Here is a 10794-nt window from a genome sequence, read left to right as displayed (position 1 = left end):
GTATACAGGGGGCTGTTACATACAGTATACAGGGGGCTGTTACATACAGTATACAGGGACTGTTACATACAGTATACAGGGGGCTGTTACATACAGTATACAGGGGGCTGTTACATACAGTATACAGGGGGCTGTTACAGTATACAGGGGGCTGTTACATACAGTATACAGGGGGCTGTTACATACAGTATACAGGGGGCTGTTACATACAGTATACAGTGGACTGTTACATACAGTATACAGGGGGCTATTACATACAGTATACAGGGGGCTGTTACATACAGTATACAGGGGGCTGTTACATACAGTATACAGGGGACTGTTACATATAGTATACAGGGAGCTGTTACATACAGTATACAGGGGGCTGTTACATACAGTATACAGGGGGCTGTTACATACAGTATACAGGGGGCTATTACATACAGTATACAGGGGGCTGTTACATACAGTATACAGGGACTGTTACATACAGTATACAGGGGGCTGTTACATACAGTATACAGGGGGCTTTTACATACAGTATACAGGGGACTCTTACATACAGGGGGCTTTTACATACAGTATACAGGGGGCTGTTACATACAGTATACAGGGGGCTGTTACATACAGTATACAGGGGGCTGTTACATACAGTATACAGGGGGCTGTTACATACAGTATACAGAGGGCTGTTACATACAGTACACAGTGGGCTGTTACATACAGTATACAGAGGGCTGTTACATACAGTATACAGGGGGCTGTTACATACAGTATACAGGGGGCTGTTACATACAGTATACAGGGGGCTGTTACATACAGTATACAGGGGGCTGTTACATACAGTATACAGGGGGCTGTTACATACAGTATACAGGGGGCTGTTACATACAGTATACAGGGGCTGTTACATACAGTATACAGGGGGCTGTTACATACAGTATACAGGGGACTGTTACATACAGGGGGCTGTTACATACAGTATACAGTGGGCTGTTACATACAGTATACAGGGGACTGTTACATACAGTATACAGGGGGCTGTTACATACAGTATACAGGGGACTGTTACATACAGTATACAGGGGGCTGTTACATACAGTATACAGGGGACTGTTACATACAGGGGGCTGTTACATACAGTATACAGGGGGCTGTTACATACAGTATACAGGGGGCTGTTACATACAGTATACAGGGGGCTGTCACATACAGTATACAGGGGGCTGTTACATACAGGGGGCTGTTACATACAGTATACAGGGGGCTGTTACATACAGTATACAGGGGGCTTTTACATACAGTATACAGGGGGCTGTTACATACAGTATACAGGGGACTGTTACATACAGTATACAGGGGGCTGTTACATACAGTATACAGGGGGCTGTTACATACAGTATACAGGGGACTGTTACATACAGTATACAGGGGACTGTTACATACAGTATACAGGGGGCTGTTACATACAGTATACAGGGGGCTGTTACATACAGTATACAGGGGGCTGTTACATACAGTATACAGGGGGCTGTTACATACAGTATACAGGGGGCTGTTACATACAGTATACAGGGGACTGTTACATACAGTATACAGGGGAATGTGTCAGATGAGTACAGTGCGGTGTCCCCCAGGGCAGTTGCCTTGGGCCGTTACTTTTCTCAATTTTTTTTATTTCTACAAATGATTTGCCATTGGTCTTACACAAAACTACAATGACTATGTATGCTGATGTCAGCACCCAAAGCCAGTTCCTAAGGAGTTATAGTCAGTATCAGAATTTTTGATTAATAATAAAATTGGTCTTAAATACATCTAAAACAAAAAGCATTGTATTTGGTTCAAAACATTCTCTAAGACCGTTTTTTTTTGTGCTAAAGCCCTGTAGATAACGGTTAAAGTAATAGAATTGTGTATTGGGGGGGAAGTGGATGAGTCATGCTCAGTATTCCCACAGGGGAAGACTTGGCAGAACTGTTCCACTAACACTGGGAAGGCACCACTAGCACAGCATGGGATATATCATTACAGGATTTCACCCGAAACTTTCATTTTTGTAAAACAGCGTAATTTAGTTCATTTTGTGAAGCTTGCAGTACTCAAGTTCAATTCACAGTTAGATTTGTTTTTGTTTCTCTCCAGGAATGAATTGGAAGCCAATATCTTTAACTGTTTTTCCTACGTACAGTAATGCAGAGTATATATTCAGTAACGTTAAATCGAATTGTTCCCATGCAACCAGATCTTTCCTCATAATGGGGTTTGATTTAATTGCATGGCTTTAACCACAAAATGTTGTCTTCTGCAGTTAAATCTGTATAAGTTTTCCAGTTTAATTCAACCTTATTGTTTCCTTGGAGACACCTTGTGTATCTTTACTTTGTTTGTCACAAATTAAACATTCCTTAATTATTAACTATCCACTGAGTTCCACACTGTTTTTCTATAGTGTTGTTTATTTAAATTTATATTTATGTTTGTTTATGTATTTTAATAACAGAAGATCAGGGACTCCTGTACTTGAGGCCTCATCTGCATGAGAATTACGGGATACAATTAACTGTTTATTAATCAGCTTGTTCATTTGTTTCTGATGGTAGAAGTGCAGTGGCTTGCATACAGTTTGAATAAATACTCTGTAAAACTGGGTGACGGGGTGCAGAGGTTTTCTTTACAAACTGCTTCAATGAGGCAGAGAAACAATGCAGCTGAATTACCACGGTCAGGACAAAACAGAGAGAGGCTGCCAGAGCAGCTGGCAGGCCGTGAGTGTCATCTGGAAGTATGCAGAGACAAAAGAACCCCAGTCTGTCCATCAAAACACAAAACCAAAACTATCCGCTGCTAGTATTGTTAGAGGCCCACATGGCGTCAGGAAATACCTCACCACCACGTACCTCCGTTTGATTGGTGTTATGTGAGGAGAGACGTGACGCCCGACTATATAACTCTGCATCACGTAGTAGGCCAATACTTACCCTGAAGTCTTCCCACAATTATTGAGAACAAAGGACACCAAATGACTTTACGTCCCTGGACGTAAAGGAGGCAGAGATAATGGTATTAGGAGAAAGGGGAGGTCTCTGAAGATGATGCTCTCTGTGGCGGTGTTGTTCTGGAGTGACCAATGAGCAAGGGAGAAAGGTTGAACTCTTATTATGTAGTATGAAAAGGATATTGACTCTTTATCCTTTGAAAATATAAAAGTCCCTTTGTCAAGAAAAAAAAATAGCATTAAATAGACAGATTCTTTATTCTGTTTTTGTATTAGGAACAACAGCTTGTGAAAATAGACAAATAACAGAATATAGTGTAGCAGGCTCAGGGGTCTGGGGTTTCCATAGCACCTAGTTCAATACCAAAACGTTGCACCGGTAGCAACTAGAATGCAAATGGGGAGTTTAATAGGGATTTTGGTACACTGGGGAAGAAGGGGGAATTCACTAATGACTTCACAGTCCACAAGCCGTTCTCGTTGTCCGTTCCGTTCTCCAGGGGTAGTCCTCACACTCGGGTCCTCAGCCAATCCGGTCTGGTACACAAGAGGGGGTAGTCCATCAGTCCAGGTCACAATGGGTAATCACACCGCTGTTGTTCTCGCCTCTCCCACTCTTCATAACGCTCTTGGTCCCCTCTTACTCCGCCCCTTTGTGCAGGCTGCTTCCTCATTTATCCCCAAGCACTCCCTGGCTTAACGAATCAGAGCCTTGCCTCGTTGGGGAAGGAAGTCCATATAAGGCCCGGGGGTGGAGCCAGCGGGCTGCCAGATATCTCCCCTCAATAACCACTCCCCTCACCACTCCCTGCCGTCTGCCACAACAGCCTTTAACATCTTGAGAAGCTGCTTATATGTAATACCTTACTTTGAATCCGTCTTCATTCATGTTGGATGCTATGTTATGGAAAACAACTCAAACACTTGTTTCGCTTTGTAAAGAATGAATATATTCATATATTTTATTTAAGTGATTTATGAATCTCCTCTGCCCGTCTGTCTCTGTGAAGGTCTGTGTAAAGATACTACATACTACCAATGTCTGTCTGTCTGTCTGTCTGTGTGTCTGTCTGTCTGTCTGTCTGTCTGTGTAAAGACAATACATACTACCCAATGACTTAATGCAACGTTTTCTTTTTAGAACAATGAAAAACAAGACAAAGAATACAATGAAAGAAGTGAGAGTTGTCAGTTCTGAAGACGCTCCTCTGGGGAACACCAGAGAAAGACAAGCCATCGCAAGAAAGAAAACAAGAAAGATAGAAAACAGGAGCATGAAGGAAGATAAAAACCTCCTGATGGCAACAAGCAATGAGATGGTGAAAGAGAGGACTACTAGAGAGGTCATCTGGTCTGTAATGAAGGAGAGGACTATTAGAGAGGTCATCTGGTCTGTAATGGAAGAGAGGACTATCAGAGAGGTCATCTGGTCTCTAATGAAGGAGAGGACTACTAGAGAGGTCATCTGGTCTGTAATGAAGGAGAGGACTATTAGAGAGGTCATCTGGTCTGTAATGAAGGAGAGGACTACTAGAGAGGTCATCTGGTCTGTAATGAAGGAGAGGACTACTAGAGAGGTCATCTGGTCTGTAATGAAGGAGAGGACTATTAGAGAGGTCATCTGGTCTGTAATGGAAGAGAGGACTACTAGAGAGGTCATCTGGTCTGTAATGAAAGAGAGGACTATCAGAGAGGTCATCTGGTCTGTAATGAAGGAGAGGACTACTAGAGAGGTCATCTGGTCTGTAATGAAAGAGAGGACTATCAGAGAGGTCATCTGGTCTGTAATGAAGGAGAGGACTACTAGAGAGGTCATCTGGTCTGTAATGAAGGAGAGGACTACTAGAGAGGTCATCTGGTCTGTAATGAAAGAGAGGACTATCAGAGAGGTCATCTGGTCTGTAATGAAGGAGAGGACTACTAGAGAGGTCATCTGGTCTGTAATGAAAGAGAGGACTATCAGAGAGGTCATCTGGTCTGTAATGAAGGAGAGGACTACTAGAGAGGTCATCTGGTCTGTAATGAAGGAGAGGACTACTAGAGAGGTCATCTGGTCTGTAATGAAAGAGAGGACTATCAGAGAGGTCATCTGGTCTGTAATGAAGGAGAGGACTACTAGAGAGGTCATCTGGTCTGTAATGAAAGAGAGGACTATTAGAGAGGTCATCTGGTCTGGAATGAAAGAGAGGACTATTAGAGAGGTCATCTGGTCTGTAATGGAAGAGAGAACTATTAGAGAGGTCATCTGGTCTGTAATGAAGGAGAGGACTACTAGAGAGGTCATCTGGTCTGTAATGAAGGAGAGGACTACTAGAGAGGTCATCTGGTCTGTAATGAAGGAGAGGACTACTAGAGAGGTCATCTGGTCTGTAATGAAAGAGAGGACTATCAGAGAGGTCATCTGGTCTGTAATGAAGGAGAGGACTACTAGAGAGGTCATCTGGTCTGTAATGAAAGAGAGGACTATTAGAGAGGTCATCTGGTCTGGAATGAAAGAGAGGACTATTAGAGAGGTCATCTGGTCTGTAATGGAAGAGAGAACTATTAGAGAGGTCATCTGGTCTGTAATGAAGGAGAGGACTACTAGAGAGGTCATCTGGTCTGTAATGAAGGAGAGGACTATTAGAGAGGTCATCTGGTCTGTAATGAAGGAGAGGACTACTAGAGAGGTCATCTGGTCTGTAATGAAGGAGAGGACTATTAGAGAGGTCATCTGGTCTGTAATGAAGGAGAGGACTATTAGAGAGGTCATCTGGTCTGTAATGAAGGAGAGGACTATCAGAGAGGTCATCTGGTCTGTAGTGAAAGAGAGGACTATCAGAGAGGTAATCTGGTCTGTAATGAAAGAGAGGACTATTAGAGAGGTCATCTGGTCTGTAATGAAGGAGAGGACTACTAGAGAGGTCATCTGGTCTGTAATGAAGGAGAGGACTATTAGAGAGGTCATCTGGTCTGTAATGAAGGAGAGGACTACTAGAGAGGTCATCTGGTCTGTAATGAAGGAGAGGACTACTAGAGAGGTCATCTGGTCTGTAATGAAGGAGAGGACTATTAGAGAGGTCATCTGGTCTGTAATGAAGGAGAGGACTACTAGAGAGGTCATCTGGTCTGTAATGAAGGAGAGGACTATTAGAGAGGTCATCTGGTCTGTAATGAAGGAGAGGACTATTAGAGAGGTCATCTGGTCTGTAATGAAAGAGATGACTATTAGAGAGGTCATATGGTCTGTAATGAAGGAGAGGACTATCAGAGAGGTCATCTGGTCTGTAATGGAAGAGAGGACTATTAGAGAGGTCATCTGGTCTGTAATGAAAGAGGACTATTAGAGAGGTCACCTGGTCTGTAATGAAAGAGGACTATCAGAGAGGTCATCTGGTCTGTAATGGAAGAGAGGACTATTAGAGAGGTCATCTGGTCTGTAATGAAGGAGAGGACTATTAGAGAGGGCATCTGGTCTGTAATGAAGGAGAGGACTATTAGAGAGGTCATCTGGTCTGTAATGAAGGAGAGGACTATTAGAGAGGTCATCTGGTCTGTAATGGAAGAGGACTATCAGAGAGGTCATCTGGTCTGTAATGAAGGAGAGGACTATTAGAGGTCATATGGTCTGTAATGAAAGAGGACTATTAGAGAGGTCATCTGGTCTGTAATGAAAGAGAGGTCTATCAGAGAGGTCATCTGGTCTGTAATGAAAGAGAGGACCATCTGAGAGGTCATCTGGTCTGTAATGAAATAAGCAGAGATAGATGGCCAGTTCGGTGATTCAAACATGGGACTCTACTTCCTGAGGTGAAACAATGTGACGTGAGGTTGATCTATAGTTTATGAACTGACCAAATTAATTAGCATTCAAATTAGATATGAAGACTGGACTGGAGAGAGAGAGAGAGAGAGAGAGACAGAGAGACAGAGAGACAGAGAGAGAGAGAGACAGAGAGAGAGAGAGAGAGAGAGAGAGAGAGAGAGAGAGAGAGAGAGAGAGAGAGAGAGAGAGAGAGAGAGAGAGAGAGAGAGAGAGAGAGAGAGAGAGAGAGAGAGAGAGACAGAGAGAGAGAGAGACAGAGAGAGACAGAGAGAGACAGAGAGAGAGAGAGACAGAGAGACAGAGAGACAGAGAGACTGAGAGACAGAGAGACAGAGAGACAGAGAGACTGAGAGACAGAGAGACAGAGAGACAGAGAGAGAGAGAGAGAGAGACAGAGAGAGAGAGAGAGAGAGAGACAGAGAGACAGAGAGACAGAGAGAGAGAGAGTGCAGTCAGTTAGACTTTAGAGGGGGTCCTATTACCCTGGATCCGTCTCTGTCTATGGCAGGAACAGAGTGACCCGTCTCTGTCTATGGCAGGAACAGAGTGACCCGTCTCTGTCTATGGCAGGAACAGAGTGACCCGTCTCTGTCTATGGCAGGAACAGAGTGACCCGTCTCTGTCTATGGCAGGAACAGAGTGACCCGTCTCTGTCTATGGCAGGAACAGAGTGACCCGTCTCTGTCTATGGCAGGAACAGAGTGACCCGTCTCTGTCTATGGCAGGAACAGAGTGACCCGTCTCTGTCTATGGCAGGAACAGAGTGACCCGTCTCTGTCTATGGCAGGAACAGAGTGACCCGTCTCTGTCTATGGCAGGAACAGAGTGACCCGTCTCTGTCTATGGCAGGAACAGAGTGACCCGTCTCTGTCTATGGCAGGAACAGAGTGACTCGTCTCTGTCTATGGCAGGAACAGAGTGACCCGTCTCTGTCTATGGCAGGAACAGAGTGACCCGTCTCTGTCTATGGCAGGAACAGAGTGACCCGTCTCTGTCTATGGCAGGAACAGAGTGGCCAGTCTATGGCAGACAGACAGACAGTGGGGAGAAAAAGTATTTGTTACACTTCCGATTTTGCATGTTTTCCTACTTACAAAGCATGTAGAGGTCTGTAATTTTTAACATAGGTACACTTCAACTGTGAGAGACGGAATCTAAAACAAAAATCCAGAAAATCACATTGTATGATTTTTAAGTAATTCAATGTGGAGTTTGGAGTGTGACTGTTTGAGATTGTGGACAGGTGTCTTTTATACTGATAACATGTTCAAACAGGTGCCATTAATACAGGTAACGAGTGGAAGACAGAGGAGCCTCTTAAAGAAGAAGTTACAGGTCTGTGAAAGCCTGTAAGGGATTTCCTCCTCTTCTTCCGAAGAGGGGAGACGAAAAGGATCAGAGTACCAATATGCGGCGTGGTAAGTGTTCAAGGTTCTTTTTAATACGTAAATGTACACATGAACAACTGACGACAAAAACAATAAATGTGAAAACCCTAACAGTCACAGAGACAAACACAGAGACAGGAACAATCACCCACAAACACAGTGAAACCCAGGCTACCTAAGTATGATTCTCAATCAGAGACAACTAATGACATCTGCCTCTGATTGAGAACCATGCTAGGCCGAAACATAGAAATACCCAAAATATAGAACAAACAAACATAGACTGCCCACCTAACTCACACCCTGACCATACTAAATAAAGACAAAACAAAGGAAAAAAGGTCAGAACCAGACAAAGACAGAAATCTTGCTTGTTTGTAGGTGACCAAATACTTATTTTCCACCATTCCGCCTCTCTCATTTTTTTAAGCGGGAGAACTTGCACAATTGGTGGCTGACTAAATACTTTTTTGCCCCACTGTAAGTATTTGATACATCAGAAAAGCAAAACGTAATATTTGGTAAAGAAACCTTTGTTTGCAATTACAGAGATCATACGTTTCCTGTAGTTCTTGACCAGGTTTGCACACACTGCAGCAGGGATTTTGGCCCACTCCTCCATACAGACCTTCTCCAGATCCTTCAGGTTTCGGGGCTGTCGCTGGGCAATACGGACTTTCAGCTCCCTCCAAAGATTTTCTATTGGGTTCAGGTCTGGAGACTGGCTAGGCCACTCCAGGACCTTGAGATGCTTCTTACGGAGCCACTCCTTAGTTGCCCTGGCTGTGTGTTTCCGGTCATTGTCATGCTGGAAGACCCAGCCACGACTCATCTTCAATGCTCTTACTGGGGGAAGGAGGTTGTTGGCCAAGATCTCACAATACATGGCCCCATCCATCCTCCCCTCAATACGGTGCAGTTGTCCTGTCCCCTTTGCAGAAAAGCATCCCCAAAGATGTTTCCACCACCATGCTTCACGGGTGGGATGGTGTTCTTGGGGTTGTAGTCATCCTTCTTCCTCCAAACAAGGCCAATGGAGTTTAGACTAAAAAGCTCTATTTTGGTCTCATCAGACCACATGACCTTCTCCCATTCCTCCTCTGGATTATCCAGATGGTCATTGGCAAACTTCAGACGGGCCTGGACATGCGCTGGCTTGAGCAGGGGGACCTTGCGTGCGCTGCAGGATTTTAATCCATGACGGCGTAGTGTGTTATTAATGGTTTTCTTTGAGACTGTGGTCCCAGCTCTCTTCAGGTCATTGACCAGGTCCTGCTGTGTAGTTCTGGGATGATCCCTCACCTTCCTCATGATCATTGATGCCCCACGAGGTGAGATCTTGCATGGAGCCCCAGACCGAGGTTGATAAACAGTCATCTTGAACTTCTTCCATTTTCTAATTTTTGCGCCAACAGTTGTTGCCTTCTCACCAAGCTGCTTGCCTATTGTCCTGTTGCCCATCCCAGCCTTTTATCCCTGATGTCCTTACACAGCTCTCTGGTCTTGGCCATTGTGGAGAGGTTGAAGCCTGTTTGATTGAGTGTGTGGACAGGTGTCTTTTATACAGGTAACGAGTTCAAACAGGTGCAGTTATTACTATGAGTGGAGAACAGGAGGGCTTCTTAACGAAAAACTAACAGGTCTGTGAGAGCCGGAATTCTTATTGGTTGGTAGGTGATCAAATACTTATGTCATGCAATAACATGCAAATTAATTACTTAAAAATCATACAATGTGATTTTCTGGATTTAGATTCTGTCTCTCACAGTTGAACTGTACCTATGATAGAAATTACAGACCTCTACATGCTTTGTAAGTAGGAAAACCTTCACAATCGCCAGTGTATCAAATACTTGTTCTCCCCACTGTACATCCACAGACAGACACATATACAGGCAGACAGTGGTGGTAACCTAGTTCTGAGCTGAAATCCAAGGAGCTGCCTAAGAGGGCATTGTTGAACACAAGAGTCTGGGGCCTGGGAGTGAGATATGGGGGGATTTAGTGACATGAGTTGAAGGCTGTTACTAGAGGAGAGGATTGGGGATGACCAGATTAGTACTGTACTGTTGGCCTGGGAGGAAAGGTCTGGAAGGAAGGCTCTGGGAGGAAGGCTCTGGGAGGAAGGCTCTAGGAGAAAGGCTCTGGGAGGAACACTCTGGAAGGAAGACTCTGGAAGGAAGGCTCTGGGAGGAAGACTCTGGAAGGAAGACTCTGGGAGGAAGGCTCTGGGAGGAAGACTCTGGAAGGAAGACTCTGGGAGGAAGACTCTGGAAGGAAGACTCTGGGAGGAAGGCTCTGGGAGAAAGACTCTGGAATGAAGAGTCTGGGAGGAAGGCTCTGGAAGGAAGACTCTGGGAGGAAGACTCTGGAAGGAAGACTCTGGGAGGAAGGCTCTGGGAGGAAGACTCTGGAATGAAGAGTCTGGGAGGAAGGCCCTGGAACGAATTCTCTGGAATGAAGGCTGGCAGAAGCCCCCATCTAGTTAATCTCCCTGTACATGGCAGCCTGCAACAAAAACTTCAACATTAATGCTCCGGGCCATGATGTAGCACCTGTAGAGCTCTCTCTCTCTCTGCTCTGCCTCTCTCTCTGCTATGTCTCTCTCTCTGCTCTGCCTC

This window comes from Oncorhynchus masou, chromosome 24 (assembly GCF_036934945.1).
Source record: "Oncorhynchus masou masou isolate Uvic2021 chromosome 24, UVic_Omas_1.1, whole genome shotgun sequence".
Taxonomy (NCBI): Eukaryota; Metazoa; Chordata; class Actinopteri; order Salmoniformes; family Salmonidae; genus Oncorhynchus; species Oncorhynchus masou.
This window is presented reverse-complemented; position numbering follows the sequence as displayed.